This window comes from Lycorma delicatula, chromosome 4 (genome assembly GCF_047948215.1).
Source record: "Lycorma delicatula isolate Av1 chromosome 4, ASM4794821v1, whole genome shotgun sequence".
Lineage (NCBI taxonomy): Eukaryota > Metazoa > Arthropoda > Insecta > Hemiptera > Fulgoridae > Lycorma > Lycorma delicatula.
This window is the reverse complement of record NC_134458.1, coordinates 7,244,626-7,270,214: the sequence shown is the minus strand read 5'-3', so window position 1 is coordinate 7,270,214 and position 25,589 is coordinate 7,244,626.

Here is a 25,589-nt window from a genome sequence, read left to right as displayed (position 1 = left end):
TTTCCATCAGTTTATTTCATTTAACATAATCGATTTCTCTTTCTATGTCTATAAAACATACACTTATTTCTATACTTCTTTCTGTATACCTTCATAATCACCTGTTGTCTCACTAAAGATCTCATTAGCCCAGTCATATCTCTTGTTCCACTCCCCTTCCTAAATGTATATTGTTCTCCTGTAACAATTTGATAATTTTTTAACATAATACTTCTATTTAGAATCCTCAAAAGAATCTTTGCTAAATGTAAAATTAAACTTATTATTCTATGATGTTAACATTTTAATATACCAAGCATTCTGGGAATTGAAATCGTGATTGTTTTTGGAAAATTTTCCAGCCACATCTTACTATTGTAGATAATATTACACAATTTTACTACTAACTATAATCCATCTTCATTAATTTAATTACTTCTGCTGGCAACTGGTATACTCCCACAATTTTATATTCTTCATATCTTTTTTGATTGCTCCAACAATCTTCCATTTCATTAGAATTATTTATGGGAAGATCATTTCATTTTCTGTTGACTGATACAGTTCTTTCATACATTCCTTCCATCTTTTTATTCCTTTTCTCTTCCACTTTTTTTAATAATACTTCTCCATTTCTATTGGTGTTTTCTTTCGAACATATACAATTCTTTGATTTATCTGATGTTTTTACTTTTTTTATAAACTGGTTCAGTACATCGTTTTCCTTTTAGATCTTCTTTTATGTCTTGAATATTTGTCTGCAAGTTGTTTCTTCTTTAGTTTTAATACTACGCTTCTTAATTAATTTTTTAATTTTCGGTAGAATCTTCTTCATTTTTCCAGTTCTAGTATTTTCTTCAGTCTTCCATCTTTTCAGTCATCTCTCTGGTAATCTATGGCTTTCTTATTCTTCTTATAATGAAGCCATTTTTTTCTTTTACTCTTTTACAAATTAAAAAATTGAAACAAAATATGTTTTTTTGATTTTCACAAGATTTATTTTTTTAAAAAATGACAGCTGTTTTGCTCAGTACTTTCCTCAGATGTAACATAAAACATATTTTAATAAAATTTAAAACACCCAGATTTCCCAGCAATTATTTTTTTAGAAATATAATACAGATTTTTGTCATACATTATAGATAAATAAATACTTTTCAAAAATTGTCCACTTCTTCAGAGTTGGTGCAATTTTCATTAGTCCAGATTAAAGATATTATCAAGAATTTGGTCTTTATTATACGTTTTTATGGAAATGATAAATCCTAACTTCATCTATCATCTTTTTCTTTCGTTTGTTAGTACAACTAGTAACTACAACTACTTCTTTTCTTAGTACAACTACTGAAAGAGAATATTGGGTACACAAATGCTGATTTTTTTTTCATTACATGAAATAAGTATAATTATTTAAATAGTATTATTTTTACACAACCGCCCAAAAAGCAATGTAATGTATTTAGGGTGTATGAATATGTGTTTGTTCCACTGTGGCAACTCAACGGCCAAACCGATTTGGATCCTATATTGGAATACTCATGATGAAAGTAACAAGGTGTCGCACACCCAGCGTTGCGCAGTGGCTCGTCCCAAAATCCTTTTCCCGCCATGATGTTTAAATTCGTTTATGCGGTTAGCGCATAAACAGAAGCAAGACATCAATGTGATTAAAGGCAGAATTATCAAAAATAAACAAACTTTTGAAACAAAAGAATAAAATTTATTGACGTATATGAAAATTGGCGTCGAAATGTGGATTTTTACTCTAATATTTATAAATAGGAAGTGCCGTACTCACGTGTGCGTGTACACGCACTTCCAAATAAATATGGAGTGTAGGTTTTTTTGTTTATTTTATATAAAATTTAATTGACTGTATGTGGAGTCGAAAATTATGATCTGAATGATTAATTTTGTTTATTTCTTAACAATATAATAATTTCTAATAATTTTTTTTAATAAATAATTTACCTTGAATTAATTATTAATGTACTATTAGATACAGAGCGGTTCAGAAAATAATTAACTTTAATTATTTTAATTGAAAATGAAAATATAATGGAAACATTTTATACGAAATAGAAAATAAAATAGTTTTCATTAACATAAAAACCAAAACCAACCCTTTTGCAATTGTTCTCTTTATTGCATGCAGTTTAAAATAGTTTACCTAGAAAATCCCTTGCATTTCATTTGACTCATTAGAAAAATATGTTTATTGAATATAAAATTATTTTTCACTAAACAACAACTTTTTATTTTATTTTTATTTCAGTATTATAAAGTAATATTCATTTTGGTATCTGTAAAAAAATAAGTAATATCTCATTTTCCTGTGTAAATTAGATTATTAAAAGCAATTTCTCTCAAAAATTGTTTTGTGATAATATTTTTAATTAAACTAAAAAATCATCAATTCCGAAGATTGACCAAAATAAATAATATCAGATCTTTAGTTATAAAATTTTGAAATTAGTTATCTTCCATTTAGTTGATTTTCCATTTTAACAGCATTAAATAGTTTCACATAATAAATGGAAAATAATATTAGTAAAAAAATATTTTATGAGCATAAAAAAAAAATTATCAGTGATTCGATACCGAACCCCACGAATAGCAAAAGAAGTTGTTACCATAGAGCCACACATGCTACACGAAGACTTTGTGTCAGTTGCACTTCATAAGATGTGTCCCTTGTTTGTTTGTTTAGGTTTTCATTCATTATTTTGAATTTTATCTTAATTAACAATCAATTTCAATACTCTTAAGAATCAATAGACTTGTATAAAATATTTATTTTTATTAAGGATAATTAAAAAAAAATTTTTTATAATTGTTATAAATATTACAACTTTATCAGTACCAAATAATGCTAATTCATATTGAAAGTGAATAATCATTCATAAATATTCGATTGTTAGCTCGTTTTATCATTATCATGTATTTAAAATTTTGTAAAATTTTTGTACAATTAAAAACTTTTGTCCCAAAATCCCTTACTTATATGTTCAAATAACCCGGTAGAAAATGAGATTTTGGGACGAGCGTATACGCATGCGCGCCGAATACTGTGCGCAATGCTACATCTTGTTACTTTCATCATGGGAATACGTACAATGCCTGGAGTGTCATACGCTGTATATATGTATGTAGTAGTGCAGTTGAGCACAAACTTTAACGAACTGTATTAATGCACTGTGAACTGTGAGCCTCTATCACTGTATTAGCTGGGTTTGAACTGAATCATTCAAATCAATCGAATGAATAATATTACAAAAATAACATAATTAAATTTATGTTAAATAAAATACAATAATATTAAATAGATTTAAAAAATTTCTGTTTAATAATAATGGGATTCCCGCAGGAACTGTAGCCTTGTGCGAGGCTAGATCAATCATCACCGCCAACTGGCAATAAACGAGGTGAATAGTAATTCTTTTTTTTTTGTCTTCAGTCATTTGACTGGTTTGATGCAGCTCTCCAAGATTCCCTATCTAGTGCTAGTCGTTTCATTTCAGTATACCCTCTACATCCTACATCCCTAACAATTTGTTTTACATATTCCAAACGTGGCCTGCCTACACAATTTTTTCCTTCTACCCGTCCTTCCAATATTAAAGTGACTATTCCAGGATGCCTTAATATGTGGCCTATAAGTCTGTCTCTTCTTTTAATTATATTTTTCCAAATGCTTCTTTCTTCATCTATTTGCCGCAATACCTCTTCATTTGTCATTTTATCCACCCATCTGATTTTTAACATTCTCCTATAGCACCACATTTCAAAAGCTTCTAATCTTTTCTTCTCAGATACTCCGATTGTCCAAGTTTCACTTCCATATAAAGCGACACTCCAAACATATACTTTCAAAAAAATTTTCCTGACATTTAAATTAATTTTTGATGTAAACAAATTATATTTCTTACTGAAGGCTCGTTTCGCTTGTGCTATTCGGCATTTTATATCACTCCTGCGTCGTCCATCTTTAGTAATTCTACTTCCCAAATAACAAAATTCTTCTACCTCCATAATCTTTTCTCCTCCTATTTTCACATTCAGTGGTCCATCTTTGTTATTTCTACTACATTTCATTACTTTTATTTTGTTCTTGTTTATTTTCATGCGATAGTTCTTGTGTAGGACTTCATCTATGCCGTTCATTGTTTCTTCTAAATCCTTTTTACTCTCGGCTAGAATTACTATATCATCAGCAAATCGTAGCATCTTTATCTTTTCACCTTGTACTGTTACTCCGAATCTAAATTGTTCTTTAACATCATTAACTGCTAGTTCCATGTAAAGATTAAAAAGTAACGGAGATAGGGAACATCCTTGTCGGACTCCCTTTCTTATTACGGCTTCTTTCTTATGTTCTTCAATTATTACTGTTGCTGTTTGGTTCTTGTACATGTTAGCAATTGTTCTTCTATCTCTGTATTTGAACCCTAATTTTTTTAAAATGCTGAACATTTTATTCCAGTCTACGTTATCGAATGCCTTTTCTAGGTCTATAAACGCCAAGTATGTTGGTTTGTTTTTCTTTAATCTTCCTTCTACTATTAATCTGAGGCCTAAAATTGCTTCACTTGTCCCTATACTTTTCCTGAAACCAAATTGGTCTTCTCCTAACACTTCCTCCACTCTCCTCTCAATTCTTCTGTATAGAATTCTAGTTAAGATTTTTGATGCATGACTAGTTAAACTAATTGTTCTGTATTCTTCACATTTATCTGCCCCTGTTTTCTTTGGTATCATTACTATAACACTTTTTTTGAAGTCTGACGGAAATTCCCCTTTTTCATAAATATTACACACCAGTTTGTATAATCTATCAATCACTTCCTCACCTGCACTGCGCAGTAATTCTACAGGTATTCCGTCTATTCCAGGAGCCTTTCTGCCGTTTAAATCTTTTAATGCTCTCTTAAATTCAGATCTCAGTATTGTTTCTCCCATTTCATCCTCCTCAACTTCCTCTTCTTCCTCTATAACACCATTTTCTAATTCATTTCCTCCATATAACTCTTCAATATATTCCACCCATCTATCGACTTTACCTTTCGTATTATATATTGGTGTACCATCTTTGTTTAATACATTATTAGATTTTAATTTATGTAGCCCAAACTTTTCCTTAACTTTCCTGTATGCTCCGTCTATTTTACCAATGTTCATTTCTCTTTCCACTTCTGAACACTTTTCTTTAATCCACTCTTCTTTCGCCAGTTTGCACTTCCTGTTTACAGCATTTCTTAATTGCCGATAGTTCCTTTTACTTTCTTCATGACTAGCATTCTTATATTTTTTACGTTCATCCATCAGCTGCAATATATCGTCTGAAACCCAAGGTTTTCTACCAGTTCTCTATTCCGCCTAAGTTTGCTTCTGCTGATTTAAGAATTTTTTAACATTCTCCCATTCTTCTTCTACATTTTCTACCTTATCTTTTTTACTCAGACCTCTTGTGATGTCCTCCTCAAAAATCTTCTTTACCTCTTCTTCCTCATTCTTCTATAAATTCCACCGATTCATCTGACACCTTTTCTTCGGGTTTTTAAACCCCAATCTACATTTCATTATCACCAAATTATGGTCGCTATCAATGTCTGCTCCAGGATAAGTTTTGCAGTCAACGAGTTGATTTCTAAATCTTTGCTTAACCATGATATAATCTATCTGATACCTTGCAGTATCGCCTGGCTTTTTCCAAGTGTATATTCTTCTATTATGATTTTTAAATTGGGTGTTGGCAATTACTAAATTATTCTTCGTGCAAAACTCTATAAGTCGGTCCCCTCTTTCATTCCTTTTGCCCAGCCCGTATTCACCCACTATATTTCCTTCCTTGCCTTTTCCAATGCTTGCATTCCAATCTCTAACCATTATTAAATTTTCATCTCCTTTTACGTGTTTAATTGCTTCATCAATCTCTTCGTATACACACTCTACCTCATCATCATCATGGGCGCTTGTAGGCATATAGACGTTAACAATCGTTGTCGGTTTAGGTTTTGATTTTATCCTTATTACAATGATTCTATCGCTTTCTAAAGTAATTCTGAATAGTAATATTTATCACTGTAATATGGTATTCAGTTTTTCTCATCTAACTTTTTAATAGCTGACATTAAAACTCTTGTGCTATTACTACCAACATATCTTTTCAGAGCTGACCATACCATCTTGACCGAATTTAAATCGAAATAGTAGTATGGAAGTCGCAGAACATCATGGTCGTGTTTTTTAACAGTTCATCAATATGTTACTTTATTTTTGAATTTCTATGTGATTTAATTATGTCATACAATTGTGGTTTCAACATTGCTTTAGTAAACGGAATATTGTTATTTTCTAATCATTTAATTAGCCACATTTCCTATCATTCGAACTCGGTGGATTCTCTAGAAGTGAATATATCGGTAACAGCCAGTGTATTAATTTAGACCACGAATTAATTTTTCAGATGCCCACTTCATAAATTGTTGTTGACGCTGTCGTAATGGTCACCACTTTGTGAAATCGTTTTACAAAGTTAACATCGCGTTTGGAATGAACTCCATTTCTCCTTCAGCGTGGATTACAATTAACCGATCATCTTTATTAATCGGTCATCCGACCACGATTTTGTCATCGAATGGGACGTTAAAATAAACGATTCGCCCAAATAAGCAATGGAATAATTTCCTTTTCCACAATCGGTTATTTTTCTTAAACATTCTATCCTCTTCCACGGATGTCTTCTTTCTCAATGAGAAGCTTCCTATTATTATCAGTTTTACACCACAAAGTTAACTCTTTCAGAATACCTGCTAATGTAGTTCTAGAACCTTTAAATTGAACAATCTTTTGAATTTCGTCGCGTAATTTATTTAATGTAGGCAGTTGATTATGTTTTGTGTGAAACTCGTTAACTGTTCGTTTTACAACGCCTTGATCAAAATTGCCTTATCCACTAACTGGTTTTGAATGTTGTTAATACTTTTTTGGTATGCTGAATGAGCACGACTGTGATTTAGATTTAAAAAAAAATGCTTTTCTTTTCGGAGTGTTTTAACTTGTGATCTGAAATCCCATAAGCTGCAGCTGCAGCGGTTCTTTCTGCACGTTTTTGAATGCGTATAAATGTCTTATAAACACTAAATTATTTAATTTACCTTTCTGTCAAAACGAAACGGTTACAGAACATCACGATAAAGGTTGTGGACCAGAACGGAGGCATAGTCAATTTTAAAGGAGAAATAATTACTGTGCGTCTTCATCTAAGAAAACAAAAAATAAAATTTTAAAATTGGTTTAGTTTTTTCGAGCCAGAAGGAGTGGGAAAACAGTATAAGAAGGGCGTGATATGATATTATAAATAATATGAATATCGTGAAAATTTTGCTGTTGGTATTAGTCCACCTGGTATGACAGATATTACCCAAGTTGACTCGTCTATTTCTTAGAACCTCAACTTCACTACTGGCTCAACCCCCACCCCCCTCGTTTTATATCTCATCGTTAATTTTATCTCATATTATCATGTTATCTCATTTTTATCCCATGTTAATTTTATATATACCACCGCATCTCGGCCTCTGGCCCCGTACTGTGAACTTGCTTTGCAATACCGGTGCGATTTTCTGCAAGAATAGTGTTCTACGTACACGTCATCGGGACTGTACAATGATCGGTGGCAGCTAGTCAACCTACATTGCTGAGAAGTGTTATACGAAACAGCAGCGTAGTGTGTTGCAGGAGAGCCACCGTCGGCTAAATAAGGATGTTTTCTTTGTGTGTCGGTGTCCCCATCTTCGTAGTTTGTGAGGACAAGGAAAGTTTCAGATCCTCTGGCAGGTTCGGAAAGCGATTTCGCTCCGACCTCGCCGTTGGTCTATAGTAGGAACTTTTACGCTTTGACTATTTCGAGCGGGGTTGCGTAAGGACAGGCGGCCTTGCTCGGAATAATTAACTCGAACGCTCACTTGTTTTGTGATAGGTGATAGGATTCTTTCAAACTGCAGCTGTAGTGCCTGTCAGTGCAGTTGGTGTATTTCCTTGTTGTTGAGCTGCTATGGAGCAATCCGGGGAAGATTGCCTCGAGGACTTGGTTTAGCCAAGGACTTGGTTACCGGTGACCCCTTCCTGCCGAGAAGGTCACTGGGTAGGTCTCCGCCGAGGCCACGAAGGTCTCCATGAGGAGGAGGCCCTACCCTCTTGTGTACCGGCGGATTGCACGAAAAATCCGGCAAACATCTCTGCGTCGAACTGTACAGGGAAGACTTCGTTGACAGGTAGCTCTCTGCAAAGTCGAGGATGGCGGAGCACAGCGGTGAGGTAGTCGGCTCTGTCCCGGAAGATTCCGGGGCATTTCGTACCTTTTCGAGTGTGCCTTGATGGTTTCTGAGCTGGCATTGAAATGCGAGAGCCTCCAGGACGCTAACCGAGCCCTAGATTCGGTTGTTGATCGACTATCGGGCAAGGTGGTAGAAGGAGTCAGGGATTTCAAACCGGTAACGGAGAGAGTCGTTGGCGAGATCGATACCTATTTGAAACGGGTGGAGGAGAAGGTGAAAAAAGCCTGTTTCTTTCGCTGCAATGACAGCCGTACCTGGGTCTAAGCAGGTTAGTTCCCCACTGCCAGTTACCAAAATTAAAAGAGCCACCATCAAGATGGTCCCAGTAACACCTGGTCAGGGGGCTTCGTCTGTGATGACGGACGGAGCTGACCCTGAAGAAGTTCCTGGACCCGCGGAGACAAAGGTTCCAGTTCTCCCGGGTCACGAAAAGAAGGAATCATGGAGTGGTCCTGGAGGTCGTAAGTGAGCAGCAGGCGAAGCGGCTGCTGGAGGCCGATGTTCTGAAGAAGAACGAGCTTAAGGTTCAGTTGCTGGCCGAGCGGAAGCTTCAAATACTGGTGTATGATTTATCAAGGGCAACGAGAACAGATGAGCCTGAAATCCTCAACGCGATACACAGCCAAAATCCAGCATTGAATATAGTTGCCGAGAACTTTTTCAAGGGGACGAGAGTGTCCAGCAGTTGGGAGGGAAGGGAACCTCAAAGAGCCACTGGGTGATTGAGACCTTGCCTAAGATCCGGCAGGTCTTGATGGCCGGTGATCAGCTCTTTCTTGAGTGGACCTCTTGCAGGGTCGTTGACCATACAGAAGTACGCCGGTGCTTCAAATATCAAGGCTTTTGTCACACCTCTCTGCGATGTAAAGCAGTCGGAGATGTGTGGTCATTACGCCCTTTCAGGCATAGGGTAGTTAATTACCCTAGTAAGACCGCACCTGCAAAGTGCGCTCCTTGTGACTTGGTGAAAGGCTTTGATGCCGGACATCGGATCGGGGGCAAACAATTCTGGTCGCACGACATAGCCCGGGAGAAGGTCGTGAATAATACGGCGTATGGCGACGCCTGAATTGGGGGAACGTTTCGAGGTCGGTGGTCACCATATTGAATGCTTGCGCCTGGGAAAGTTAAATCTGTACCATTCCTGGGCGGCCACCAATGAAGCCATGAGGATCCTTGAGGAGTACGACCTCGAGGTCCTCTAGGTCCAGGAGCCGTACACAGTCGGTGATCGGGTGGTCGGCTTCCACGGGTTGATGTTATTCATTCTCGTGAGGAACGGCCGCTCTCTGCGATCGTGTTCGCCTCGGTCTCGTTGGATGTTTTTTGGATGCCTCAGTTTTCTGACGAGCAATTCACCGTCGTGCGAGTCACGAAGAGTACGCTCGATGTTGTATTGGGTTTGTGATACTTCCAGCTTGGATGGATATCGATGACTTTTTGGCGAAGTTGGGCAGATTCTGGACGTCTCCCGGGAATCAGAGTGCTGGTTGCTCTGGACGCAACCGCCAAGTCATCCGCCTGGGGTTCACCACTCACTGATCCCAGTGGCACTAGTCTCGTACAGTTCGTTGAAGCCAGGAACCTCTATTTGCTTAATGAGGCCGAACAGTCGCCGACTTTCTATTCCGAACTGGGGGAAAGCTACATCAACGTTACCTTGTTGACGGGCGATCTGTTACGTTGTACAAGTATTTGGACTGTCTGGCCCGAGGCCAGTGTGAGTGATCATAAGCTTATAATCTACGAGAACGCTTACGTTGGCGGTCCAAGAGCTCCAGATTTGGGTCGCTATAACCTAAGAGGCCTGGATCAGGACAGGCCGCGGCGCAAGTTGCGGCTGCCTTACAGGGGTTGGAACGGCGCATGGAGCACAGAGAAGTGGTGGAATTGACGGCTGAACAATTCGCCCGGGCCATCAAGTTTGGCTGCGATATGATCCTACGGTGGCTTCAGCCAATGGACATACCCTTAGGTAGTGGCCAGTCCGCTAATCCGAGAGTGCATGGAGCTTTCATGACCAGTGCTTTTGGGGAGCCGTCTGTTAAGCACAGGCTGAAACCCGGGATATAGTGGTGGGCCTCTGACCTTAGCGTGCTTCACGCAAGAGTTAGGTTCACTAATAGAAGATACCAACGTCGCCCGCTAACGGGGATTATCGTTGATGACATGCGTGCTGAGGGTCTGCGGATCTACCAGTGCGTTCGTAATGAGTATATTCGTGCCATCAAGAAAGCCAAACTCAAGTTATGGCAAGACTCCATGCGCGAGTTGCAGCGCAACACCTGGCAGCTCGCAAAATCATGTACCGGCCAAAGCCATTGCACGTGCTGTCCAGTGTTCGATCCGGGTTGATAGTCGTGACCACACTTAAAAGTGTGGTCACTTTTTTTAATATCTGTGGTATTTTTTTAATATCTGTAGCGAGTTACCAGGCGTTCCTGTATACTCTGTTTCCAGAGGCTCCGGCGGGTGAAGCAGAAGTCGGCATTAGGGCGGGGCCTACCCTGGCGTACGGGCTGTGGATCCCCTTGAAACAGCCCGAATGGTTTCTCGAATGGCACTGCAAAAGGCATCGAGGATTGGCCAACTTGACCAGGATATATTATTCCATCTGCTCCCTGTCATATGAGACCCGCTTGGCAGGTTATTCTCGGGATGCCTAAGCTGGGGCTGCTTCCCGACATGGAAAGTGACTTTGGTGAGAGTGCTCTTAAAACCAGGAAAGTATCCTAGTGAAATCGGCAGTTTTCGGACCATCAGCCTCATGCCGGTAATCGGCAAGTCGCTAGAAAGGCTGCATGTGGAATGGCTCTGGGAAAGCATTGAGGTGAACTGTTTTCTAAATCGAGGCCAGTATGGTTCCACGAAAGGGGTTGACACTGAGGATTGCATCTTAAATGCTCTTGCCTAGGTGGAAAGCGCCGACTGTAAATAAGTTTTGGCGATTTTTATAGACATAAAGGCAGCATTTCCTTCCTTGTGTTGGAGTTCTGTCCTGTATGAGTTGGAACGCCTCAATGTTCCTGTAGCTTTGCAGGCCGTGGTACGTGATTGATGATGTATTTGTCTAACCGTACGGCTCTGTTTAAAGATGCGCAGCTAGTTGTGAAAAAATCCGTTACCAGGGGAAGCCCACAGGGTTCCGTTCTCGGTCCCCTGCTGTGGAACCTGGTATTCGACGGATTTCTGGGATTGACATTTGCAGAAGTGGTCAGGGTCCAGGCTTTCGCCGATGACTGTCTCCTTTTAGTTCGTGATAATTCACGACTACAACAAGAAGACCGGGCGCAGGCGTCCTTGTCATCCGCAGAGGGCTGGATGGACATTCAAAATTTTCAGATTTCTGTGTCCAAGACGAAGTTTATGTTTCTCAAGGGTGCAGACAAATTATCGTGCAGTCGTAACCCCCATATTAATTATAAAGTTTGTGTAGTCAGCCGTGTAAGAGTTCATAAGTACCTAGGTATTTTGTTTGATGAACAGTTGCTGTTTAGCAGCCACATTAGGCAAGTAGCGGCGGACGCCGTTTCAGTGATGTACAAACTTAGGAGGATTGCTCGGATAGACTATGGTTGGTCGGGCGGTCAAATTTATATTGTGTACCAAGGTGTTTTCGTAAGCATGACCTCTTACGCGGCGCCCGTTTGGGCTCATATGTTGGTAATGAATAGAGCACTTCTTCAAAATTTAAGGACTGCCGACCGCAGAGCCTTAATTGTATGCACTGGTATTTTAAAAACAACCTCCTACTAGACTACCACCGTATTGGGAAAGTTCAGGCCGTCATGTGGAAATTACGAAGAGGCAGGGAGGCCAAGGTGTAGTTATTTGGGATGTGGTTTTGGGCCGGACCATTACCGTAACGGAACGGATATCACAAGCACTGGATCTAAATTTCGCTCAGTTGCCCATCTCCCGCCTGCGGAAGAGGTTGCAGGGCCTCGCGATGGAAGCATGGCAGCGGAACGGGACACCTCGATTAGGGGAAAATCACTGTACAAGTTTATATGGTATCTGGGGGATGATATGCCTCGAGTTCGTTTTTAAGGGCAACGGGTGCCCAGTTGCTCACCAACCATTTTAATTTGAACCAATATCTGTTTCGGTTCCGCTTGGCAGCTGATGAGCGCAGTCTGTGGGGAGGTCCAGTCAAATGAACACCTGATGTTTGACTGCCCTGCTCTTGGTGGGGGGGGGGGGGCAGAGACCGGGCCACTCTGGAACGTAAAGGGTAAAAATTTTCCACTCAGAAGCGGCGAGTCAATGTGGCGAGAGCCGCGTTGTAGGACCGTATGGGAGTTCCTTGATGCGGTTGCTTTGTTCAACAGACATCAGTAGTTCACCTAAGGGAAAAGACTCCAATCTCACTGCTGTGGGAAGCTAACCGAGAGATATGGCTGGCTACCATCCAGGTTAAGTCCCCAAGCGCTTTAATGGTGGACAGGTACTTGCTGGCATTCAGGGGCCTAGGCGTAGCAGCGAATTGCTGTCTTTGACGAGATATATTTAATTATTGATGGTCATGTATGTTTTAGTAGTTGACGGGGTACACCTACCCATTTTAGTGATATAACAAGTGGGCGGTGGGACACTGAATCGAGTGTTGTGTCGTACCAAGCTTATACCTCTCACGCTTTTAGGTTAACTCGAGGAGGTTGTTAGGGCACTGGTCGCTAAACTGTTTCGAGGCTCAGACATTCGGTCTTATGCTTTTGGGTGACCGAAAGGGGTGGTGGCGGGAGAAATTCCCAGCAAACCAAACCTAAAATCAAAAGCCCTCCGAACCGAAGAACAAATGGATCACAACATAAACTAAAAAACTTGAAAACCGTCTGACCTCGTAGATCACCCAGCTATTTGATGGGCGTTGCGAAAAACAACCCCGAGACTCACAATACCAATTCACCAGGGGGCTTATCACCAGACGTCGTTGCCACCTCTTCGCCGCGGTAAGGCGGATACGCGTCTCAAAAACCTGTGCCTTATACTTCACTGAAGCGGAGAAAATTTTGAGTCTAATTTGATCGATGCTACACAGCAGCCACAGAATGCAATCGGCTCGCCTTGAAACTATCGGAAGGTACACACTCGACCGAAAATCAAAACACCATATGCAATCAAAGAAGGCACAGAATCTCTGGACGCATCAGAGGGACAAGAGATTTGAATGGGAATACAGCTCAGTTACTGAAACTGGCCAGGAAGGAGCTGAAGAACGCTATTATTTGCTCGAAGAGAAGGAAATGGGCTGAGATTTTTATTAGCTTGGATGACGATCCGTTCGAGGAGGATTACTAAATAGTCATGGGCAGATTTGGAAGGTTGCTGCTCAGGATACCTAGGACCCAGCTGGGAGACATCTAACGTGAGGTTTATCTTACCGATAACAGCTAGCGACGAAAGGAGATGATGGAAGATGAGATCCCGCGGTTCATGAATGGTGAATTGGAGTATGCAGTAACTAGATTCTGACCGCGGTAAAACCCTGGTCTGGACAGTGTCTCCGCAGATATTCTTAGGTTTATTGCCGAGAGTCTCTTCTGACTTTGCTAGAATACTTTAATCTGGCTATCCAATGCGAAATAATTCCCAAGAGCTGGAAATCAGCTCGACTTGTGTTGATCTGGAAAGAAGCGGGAGGGTTTAGGCATATCCCCTTATTAACCCGTTGGGGAAGTTCTTTGAAGCCCTCCTGGCCAGAAGGCTAGAGCTGGAGCTGGAGTGGCGCGGAGAGGGTATTTGGAAAGGCAATTTGGCTTCAGAAAGGAAAGATTCACTGCTGACGCAATCATGAAGGTCATTTAGATTTCGAACGAAGCGGATTCGGGGACGAGGCATACAAGAAGAATCTTACTTGTTATTATGGTAGACGTTACAAACGCAAAGGCGTTTGTTTCTTTAATAGTGTCCCAGGTGACGCTATTAAAGTATACCGACACCTGGGACGTAATTTTGGACCAGCTGATAGATAGGTAGTGGCTTCTACTTTGTCAGGATGATTCAGGAGTGTCTGAGAGGTAGGGTGATGAAGATCACTTCGGAAAAAGGAGAGGAGGTCGTTTTGGCCATGGAGAAGGGGTTACCCCAAGGGTCAATCTTTGGCTCGCTATTTCGGAATGCTGTCTACGACGGCCAGCTGGGTGTGAGTGTTCTATTGGTGTAGAGCTGGTTGGATATGCAGATGACCTCGCTGTGGTAGTGGTAGCGAGATCTATTAGAAAAGTGAAGATCCTGACAAATATAACTCTGGAAGATTTGGTGGAATGGTTGAAGGTAGGGTTACGGTGTCTGCATATAAGACAGAAATGCTTCTGATGACGGCACAGAGCGGATTCGTTGATTTTCTATTAGACTAGAGGGTACCGACGTGACCCCCTCGAGGAGAGCTAAGTACCTAGATGTTTGGTTCAATGGGATGAGGAGGTTCACTACGTACAATACAGAAGTTTGCAAGAAGGCTGAAAGTGTGTCGTCGGCGGTCAGAATATTGATGATGAACTTCGGAGGCCCCCGAGCCTCTAAGAGGAAGATGATAGCGACTACGATTGTTTCTGAATTGGGCTATATGGATGAAGCCAAAAGATATTAATAAAGGCAACGAAGAGCTGGTACTGCAAAGGATTAACTTCACTAAGGTAAGACCAGTAAATATAAACAAGTGGACGATCACGTATGCAAAAGCAAGTACAAGTAACCATTCACTAAAGGCTATCTACCAATCGGTCCAATGAAATTTTCAAGATCTACGCTGTGCATACCGAAAGCCGACCCGTAACCTACAAATTGATCGATACTCGCCGTGAAGTATTGAAAGGGAAATCCTACGAATACGAACTGAACAAGAGCAAACATAAAGATGAGCACGTAATCGAAAAGGTTATCTGTCGTAAAGGTGGTAAGTTACTAGTCAAATAGCTGGAATTGGATAAATTATACAATTTTTTGGATTGATTAATCACATATCGTATTGAAATAATAATCGGAATTACCGCTATATAGAAATGAAGTTGATCAAACAGAAGAAAAATTTGACGGTGTCTAACTTCAACACATCACAGTGACTGCGGAGGTAGTAGTTTAGGTTAGAAACGGCCCATTACTGCCGAGTACTATTAGGTTTATAGTATGCGGTAATTCAGGGTGCGGTAAGACAAACGCCGTCTTCAGTTTACTGTTCCATCCGAACAGATTACGCTAGAGAAATATTTACGTATTTTTCAAGTCGGTATATCAGACCAAGTAACGATTCTTGGAAACTTTATTGGGATCTATACGTGAGATCGACTACTTTTCATATTCTGAAGATAAACAGCTCATATCACCTGAAGAAGCCCGACAAAACTCTATAATGATATTCGACGATGTGATCGAAGAGAAACAGCAAAATATCAAAAAGTATAAGTATGTAGTTTATCGACTCGCGGTCGACACAACAATATTGATTGCTTTTACTTGACTCAGTTTTATGCTAAGTTGCCGAAACACCACATCTGTGACAACTGTAACTTTTTGATAGTGTTGAAACAAGACGAGCTTAATCTAACGCATGCGTACAAGTACTACGCGAGTACTGATACGTCGCCGGGCGACTATAAAACTATTTGCTGCACGGCTTGGAACGATGACTTTCACGGCTTTATATTTAAAGCTAGTTATAGCTAAAGAAAGTGAGTTGAACAGAGACAGATATCGCATCGATTTCTGAACATTCATCACAAATATTAGTTGCCGTTACCAGACCCCGTTGCAGCTTTGATAATTATAACATATTATTATCACAGATCGTTTTCATAATATAAACCGTGTCGTTTTGGTGAAAGATGAAGTGCTGAAATTAAAAACGGCTAGGTTGCATGAATCGATCAAACGTAAACATGCAGCCTACGTCAACAATTTAGCCGAGACCGATGAAGCGTCGGCTAAAATTCCAGACAAACTGACGTTAAAAATGTAAAGCAAACTAAATTAGTTTGCTTTATTATGTTGCTTTGAAGCACCTTAACGTAACACTAAATTTGTCATCGTTTATTAAATATTTATTATACTCACGCATATACCCGTTAAACTATAATACCATCTCTTGGGAGTCCCTTAACAAGTTAGAACGATTTTTTGAAATAGAAAAAAGGGCTGTCAGATCATAGTTTGGTGCTCATAATTATGAATCCTGTCGGCTGATATTTAGAAAATTAAATATGTTAATTATGTTTTTGTTTATAGAGTGTTCAGAAAGTGAGGCAACCTTAAGGAAGAATGTTCCCTTCTTTAGTCGCTGGTTTAATTGAGGAAAAATGGCTTACACAATGTAGCAGAGAATATAAATTGTCTTCTAACACATTAGAAAAAAAGAATACCCGCACAGAATGTCGTCATAGAAAAGTACGGTGCAGATGCAACAAACAAGTTCTCCAACAAGCGGCTGAACGACGAGTTTCAAGAGACAGGGAATTTGGCAGATGCAGCTAACAGCGGTCGACTGAAAGTGATAACATCAAAAATGTTGGTCGACGTGTAGATCCAAGAAGTCTGTGCGACGCCTACCTAGCCGGTCTGATCTCTTCGTCGGTAGTGTCCACACGGCATCGCGCATCTTTAAAGATGCATCCGTGCAGAATTCATGTTGTTCACGAGTTGTTACCTGCAGACACAGGAAAACGTTTAGCTTTCTGTCAGCGGTTCATGTCGTCTGTAACGCCAGATGAGGAAGAACTCGATGACTTAAATAATTATCATTATTTAAAACAAATTATTACCGTGGACAAACAAAAAGCAAAAAAGATATTACGTTAAGTTGTACGGATGTATCACAAACGGTGAAAATTGATGTGTACTTGTGCATACATGTAAAACCGCCAGAACTTACAATATTGAGCGACATTTTTCTTCAAAACAAAAATGCGAGTGAAATGCCAAATGAAGAAAAATCTGAATACATTGCTAAACGTGTATTAAATTTTGGAAAACAAAATAAATTGTCGAAGAGTTTTGTTACAAGCCAAAATCACGTTACATCTGCCAGCTTTCTTGCAACTCTTAGCATCGGTCCTAACGGAAAACCGTTTGTACTGTGAATTTGTGAAAAACGCATTCGTAAATTGTTCCGAACCTTATTTAATGACTTCGCAGATAAAAACATATCGAGAGAATTTAAAAAATGCCATTGTCAGCTAGAACAGTTAAGCGTCAGATCGAAGACATGTCCGTAAGCATTAATGAACAGGTAAAAATGATTTGCTATCTATCGACTTATTTAGCGTTGCACTCTATAAAAGTACCGATGTAAGTAGTAGGTGGGCTTGCGATTGTTATTAGATGTGCGTAAATAAATACTTCAAAAGTCAATGAAGAACTTTGCGGTTTTGCTTCTATGAATGACACGACCAAAGGCACTGATATTTTTCATCGAGTACAAGAGTTTACTAATTTCAAAAACGGGCGAGTATTGAATTTAAAAAGTAAATTGTTTTCCACAACAACTGATGGTGCTGTGAGAGAAAAACCGTTGGATTTGTGAAACTAATGGAAAATGAACTTGGCCGCTCGCTTTAATCGTATCATATATGAAGAAACTGTATTTGCAAAGGCATCTACGCAGTAACTTAAAGATGTAATGGAAAAAAGTTGTTATGATCGTAAACATGATAGTAGCACGATCGGCATTAGTACACAGGCGCTTCAAAGCTTTTTTGACGGAAATTGAATCGAAATATGGAGATTTGCTGTTACGTTCGGAAATATGATGGTTAAGTCGAGGCAAAGTTCTTAATAGATTTGTAGAGTGTTTTGATGAGATACAAATATTTCTTTATGGAATCGGTGAACATAATCTCGTGCTCGATGATAAAGAATGGTTTTTAAGACTTTTGTTCTTAACAGACATAATGAACCGTTATAATGATTTCAAGCTACGACTTCAAGAAAATAACCACACGGTTTTAAAAATGTACAAGGAATAGAAGAGCTTTTCTTCAAAATTAATATCACTCGAAACAGACATCAAAAAGAAAAAATTTCGTTTCTTTCCCTTGTTAAAAGGAACGTGAAAAAGAAAATATCGATGAGAGCAACCTTAATATGTTCGAAAGTTGGATTTTGTGCATTAAAAGTGAATTTGTAGGTCGATTTCAAACATTTAAAAAGCACAGAGAAATGTTTACTTTTATAATAAAGCCCGATAAAATAGAAGAAAATATTTTAAATTTGCAGTATTTTCATATCTTAAACTGGACAATTTTAGTTTAGAAATGATTGATTTTAAAAGGTCGGCGTTATGGATGGATAAATTCAAGACATTGCGGAAAGATTTGGAAAAATCAGAAGATTATGATATTTTCATGATATCAACATTTTGAGAATCACTTCATACGAAGTTTTCATCTCTGAAAAAAATTGGTTTGGCCATTTTGTCCGCATTCGTTTCAACTTATAAATGCGAGCAAATATTTTCACACATGACATTTATTTTAAGTAAGAACAGGTGTAGCTTAACTACCGATAATTCAGATGGTTGTATCCGTCTTAGCACGACTAATATAAGCCAGACTAGACTAAATTGAACTCACAGGTTCAGCATCAGACGATACATTACTGTACAGTAACACAAAAAAAAACAACATATCATATCGGTGTGCGACTACCAACTTTTGTATTACAAATTATACATTTTTTTCTATAACATACTTAAAGTATTTAATTATAATTTTATTTGAATCACAATTTTTTTATTTAAAAAAATTGTATACTGTCTCGTGGTCCGCGGCTCGATCAGAATATTGAGAGGTTGACAATTTAGAATGTTTATATAATTACAGTTTATTTGTTTAAAATATTCATAATTACAACTAGACATATTAATAATAATAACAATGTTGATAAATACAATAATAACAATAATAAACACAAATATTAATATAGTAATTACAACCACAATAATCAGGATAATATTACGTCAATAACAACAAATCAAACAGTTAATACATAACATAATCAAAACCGTAAATATGACCAAAAAAAACAAAATCAGAGCATAATAAACAACGTAATCAACAAAGAATAATAATCATAATATTACACATCAAATAGTCATAAGTATCAATAGTAAATACAGATTACACACAAGGCAGTTTAAAAAAAAATAATCGTTCGGAATTTATTCCAGGTAGATAAATAGAAAATTAGAATTCAGACCCATTAACAAAAGAAACCGCTAGTATTAACCCTTTTTAACTACTAGTCTTATACTGACAAACAATCGTATAAACTTAACTTGCAAATACCTTTGCTGTCTACCCTAACAGTTTATTGCATTATTTCTTTCACTTATACACTTATAGTTTTACTGTAACTCACCGATAGTATTTATTGTTTACTGGAATTACTCGGGGCGTCAACTTACTCGTATCGAACTGGATTAAAGACTCTCCTCGCTGGACTGACGTCACACACTTTCGTCTCGCACACTCACACCTGTGATTCTCCTCGTTGGACTGGTTCGCAGAACTCTGCTGAACCCACACAACTCGGAGCCTCTCCTCGCTGAACTCCTCGTATAATTACCATTGCGGGACCGACGCAGTAACGTCTCGCAGACTGGTTCTAATAGAACTCAATTTTTAGGAATGGAATGCAAAGTTGGCGGGAGTTTATAGATTCTCCCTACGGACCGCATAACCTGGACAGTGTCCCTTGCTGCTGGATGATTCAATCGGGCGTGTTTTTAAAGGTTTATTTTAGGTGACGGGTCTAATTTTTCAATTTTTGTCTTATTTAATATTTTGTGTTTTTAATGACGGATTTAATTGCATTCCAATCCGTTGTTAAACCAGCGTTTTCAAGCCCATTTTATGGGCCGACCGCGAAGGCTAGGCTTATGAAACCTGTCCTCCCGACGTAATTCCCCTTCAGACCGTCCACTGAAGTCCTTTCGGTGCTAACGCTTCATAGGCTAGCAGGAATACGCCACAACGGGGCACTAACTGTATGGAGGGAGCAATGCGCCCCCTTCTCCGGAGGAGTCGCAATTGCTGATTTAAGTTAATTTAAATGTAAGTTTTAAAAGGAGAGGTTGAGTAGAAGCTCTTCATCCACTTCTGTGATGGCTGCTGGGCTCTTTTCCGGACTCCTGTCCGTGATGTTGGGTCGAGTAGAGGGTCTTCCTTCTTCTTCATCTTCTTCTTCCGATGACCTCTTCATTCTTCTTTGGCCTACACCTTCCGAGAATTGGCAGTAACCGAAGTTACATACCATTAACCTTAGTGTTCCCGTGGCCCCGAAGGGCTGAACGGGGGAAAGTGCAGGTTTCTTCTTTCTTCCGTGCTGTCAGTGGCTGCTGGGCTCGTTCCCTCAATCTTATTTCTTGAAAGGAAAGGGAATAGGGAACTTACAAATTTAGTGATACCTGTTCGCGATCGCGGTTTTGGGCGGCGATCGCCTTTTCAGAAGAAGTAAATAGAAGTTCTTTACGCTACATAATATTAATCTCCAGACACACGTGTGTCCGGGAAGGGTTTGGGGGGACCGCGTGGCCGCAGTGAAGAAACCATTTTTGTTTGTTGTGGTTGCTGCTGTGAGTATCTGTAACAAAAGAAACAGAACACACACACACGAAAAAAAGAAAAAAAGGAATTTATATTTTCTTTCTATTTTGGGATGACGGGATTAAAGGAAGGGCGCTTCCCTCTCTACTTCGGCGAGTGTTTAGCCAAAGACCAAGACGGCACGACGAGTCGCTCCACACCCACGCCTCTCACGTTTCTGAAACAAGAGAAACAAAACACACGCACGGAAAAAAAAATGGCGTTTTTGCTCTTACCCTCAATATTGTTGTGGCAGAGTTCCACGTTTACAGAGCGGAAGTTGTGTCTGAAAAAAAAACACAACTTACCGCATTTTGTTGTCCTGAGACCGTATAACTCGCTGACTTGTACAGTTTACACTTGAAAACCATTCACTCGCGACCCCGGAAACGTTTCTGACGCGTTTTTCCGTTTGTGGCTCATGCGATATGGAGGTCCCTAAGCCTGGTTTGTCGATTCTCGGCTCCCGCACCGCACCATCACGGTGGTTCGTCCAGTACGGCGTTAGGCCGCTTCCTTTACAACTCAATTTTTAGCTGGTCTTACTGAGCTATTTATACTGCTAGCCTCTTTACCTGTCGGACCGGACCCAAGTCGAACGTGAGAACAATTGACCGAGGGTTTTGTTCCCATGAATTCCAAAGCTGGTCTGTTCTCACCTTACAACGGGTGTTCATTGTGTGACAGCGGGCAGTATAACAAAGGACGATTGTAAAATGAACCTATTCTTTACAAAAAGGATCTCCTTTCTGGATTCCTCCAATTATTATACTTTCTATTACTTTTATAACAATTGGTAGGAATCCGTTACTCAGGCCCGCTATACACCGGTCTTGTTACAATATTATGAAATAAAAGTTACTTTTACAGTTATATTAGTTTTCTGTTATCAAATGTTTCTTATATAAGAGTCAATTTTGCTAACTGAAGGGGAAAAATTAAGTTTTCAAAATTTTCTGCGATTTTACAAAGAAAATTATAACTTCAGATTAGAGTAGCGTATAAACTAGGGAACCAGACTAAAATTCTGTTTGGCAGATGCTTTTGTACTTAGAATCTAACAAAATTAACAAGAGGTTACTGACCTATTTAAGAGTTTAAGTTAAAATTGAACGAGAAGTTATGCAGCGCAAACTATATAACAAATAAAATATTACTTCGTTTTTGGCATCACTAGGAAGTTCAATATTGCAACGCAACCCTGGATTTGGTTATCATTATTTTTTGTGATTTACAAGTAAAGATTTAAGCGGACATCTATATTTACCTATTATAGAATATGAAAAAACTCAGTAAGTTTAGAATTGATAATGATTATGTAATCTACATAGTGTATGTGTGTATGCACACACATTTATATATAATGATATAGAGGAGGAAAAAATTATAACTCTACGTGCTTTTTAAAATCAGATTAAAAGTATATTTAATTCTGTAGAATTCAAAATCGACAGACTAATTGGTTATACATTTTTAGTAATAAAAAATAAATTAATGTTGTAGGTTTTTAGAAAATTTTTACGTAACTCTATAAAGTAAGATTGATTTTTACTTACATCTTTAGGAAATCTGACTAGAAATTCTTCTAGAATTTAAACAATTTTGAACCAGAACATTTTTATGTAAATATTTATTACTCTTCTATACGTCTTTCCTCCGCTTTTCTGGTTCCCAAAACCTGACGAGAAAGTTATATATTGTTTGACGTTATATCGTTTATTAGGATTTAAGTCGTTTTATTTTCGTAGAAACTTTTTTATTGTTATGAATTATAAGAATTTAAAAATGTTACGTGATAGATACTTTCTGGGATTTGTTTTCTTAATGCAGCAAAGTTTCAAATATTGAATTTTTCAGAATGCTAATATATTTAAGAGTAATTAACTCAGCGTCAAATAATGGGCAGGCAGGAGTAGGTTTCATGATGAACAAGAAGATAGGGAGGAGAGTGGAGTATTTCAAGATGCATAGCGATAGAATCATTGTAATAAGGATAAAATCAAAACCTAAACCGACAACGATTGTTAACGTCTATATGCCTACAAGCGCCCATGATGATGATGAGGTAGAGTGTGTATACGAAGAGATTGATGAAGCAATTAAACACGTAAAAGGAGATGAAAATTTAATAATAGTTGGAGATTGGAATGCAAGCATTGGAAAAGGCAAGGAAGGAAATATAGTGGGTGAATACGGGCTGGGGAAAAGGAATGAAAGAGGGGACCGACTTATAGAGTTTTGCACGAAGAATAATTTAGTAATTGCCAACACCCAATTTAAAAATCATAATAGAAGAATATACACTTGGAAAAAGCCAGGCGATACTGCAAGGTATCAGATAGATTATATCATGGTTAAGCAAAGATTTAGTAATCAACTCGTTGACTGCAAAACTTACCCTGGAGCAGACATTGATAGCGACCATAATTTGGTGGTAATGAAATATAGATTGAGGTTTAAAAACCTGAAGAAAAGGTGTCAGGTGAATCGGTGGAATTTAGAGAAGCTTGAGGAAGAGGAGGTAAAGAAGATTTTTGAGGAGGACATCGCAAGAGGTCTGAGTAAAAAAGATAAGGTAGTAAATGTAGAAGAAGAATGGGAGAATGTTAAAAAGGAAATTCTTAAATCAGCATAAGCAAACTTAGGCGGAATAAAGAGAACTGGTAGAAAACCTTGGGTTTCAGACGATATATTGCAGCTGATGGATGAACGTAAAAAATATAAGAATGCTAGTCATGAAGAAAGTAAAAGGAACTATCGGCAATTAAGAAATGCTGTAAACAGGAAGTGCAAACTGGCGAAAGAAGAGTGGATTAAAGAAAAGTGTTCAGAAGTGGAAAGAGAAATGAACATTGGTAAAATAGACGGAGCATACAGGAAAGTTAAGGAAAAGTTTGGGGTATATAAATTAAAATCTAATAATGTGTTAAACAAAGATGGTACACCAATATATAATACGAAAGGTAAAGTCGATAGATGGGTGGAATATATTGAAGAGTTATACGGAGGAAATGAATTAGAAAATGGTGTTATAGAGGAAGAAGAGGAAGTTGAGGAGGATGAAATGGGAAAAACAATACTGAGATCTGAATTTAAGAGAGCATTAAAAGATTTAAATGGCAGATAGGCTCCTGGAATAGACGGAATACCTGTAGAATTACTGCGCAGTGCAGGTGAGGAAGTGATTGATAGATTATACAAACTGGTGTGTAATATTTATGAAAAAGGGGAATTTCCGTCAGACTTCAAAAAAAGTGTTATAGTAATGATACCAAAGAAAGCAGGGGCAGATAAATGTGAAGAATACAGAACAATTAGTTTAACTAGTCATGCATCAAAAATCTTAACTAGGATTCTATACAGAAGAATTGAGAGGAGAGTGGAGGAAGTGTTAGGAGAAGACCAATTTGGTTTCAGGAAAATTATAGGGACAAGGGAAGCAATTTTAGGCCTCAGATTAATAGTAGAAGGAAGATTAAAGAAAAACAAACCAACATACTTGGCGTTTATAGACCTAGAAAAGGCATTCGATAACGTAGACTGGAATAAAATGTTCAGCATTTTAAAAAAATTAGGGTTCAAATACAGAGATAGAAGAACAATTGCTAACATGTACAAGAACCAAACAGCAACAGTAATAATTGAAGAACATAAGAAAGAAGCCGTAATAAGAAAGGGAGTCCGACAAGGATGTTCCCTATCTCCGTTACTTTTTAATCTTTACATGGAACTAGCAGTTAATGATGTTAAAGAACAATTTAGATTCGGAGTAACAGTACAACGTGAAAAGATAAAGATCCTACGATTTGCTGATGATATAGTAATTCTAGCCGAGAGTAAAAAGGATTTAGAAGAAACAATGAATGGCATAGATAAAGTCCTACGCAAGAACTATCGCATGAAAATAAACAAGAACAAAACGAAAGTAATGAAATGTAGTAGAAATAACAAAGATGGACCACTGAATGTGAAAATAGGAGTAGAAAAGATTATGGAGGTAGAAGAATTTTGTTATTTGGGAAGTAGAATTACTAAAGATGGACGAAGCAGGAGCGATATAAAATGCCGAATAGCACAAGCTAAACGAGCCTTCAGTAAGAAATATAATTTGTTTACATCAAAAATTAATTTAAATGTCAGGAAAAGATTTTTGAAAGTGTATGTTTGGAGTGTCGCTTTATATGGAAGTGAAACTTGGACAATCGGAGTATCTGAGAAGAAAAGATTAGAAGCTTTTGAAACGCGGTGCTATAGGAGAATGTTAAAAATCAGATGGGTGGATAAAGTGACAAATGAAGAGGTATTGCGGCAAATAGATGAAGAAAGAAGCATTTGGAAAAATATAGTTAAAAGAAGAGACAGACTTATAGGCCACATATTAAGGCATCCTGGAATAGTCGCTTTAATATTGGAAGGACAGGTAGAAGGGAAAAATTGTGTAGGCAGGCCACGTTTGGAATATGTAAAACAAATTGTTAGGGATGTAGGATGTAGAGGGTATACTGAAATGAAACGACTAGGGAAACGATAGGGAATCTTGGAGAGCTGCATCAAACCAGTCAAATGACTGTAGACAAAAAAAAAAATATATATATTTAAAATTTGAGGTCATTTTTTTATTATTATTTTATAAAGGTGCAGTAAAGACTCTAATTCAGTAATCAAATAGTGTTAACAGTGTAGAATTTTGTTT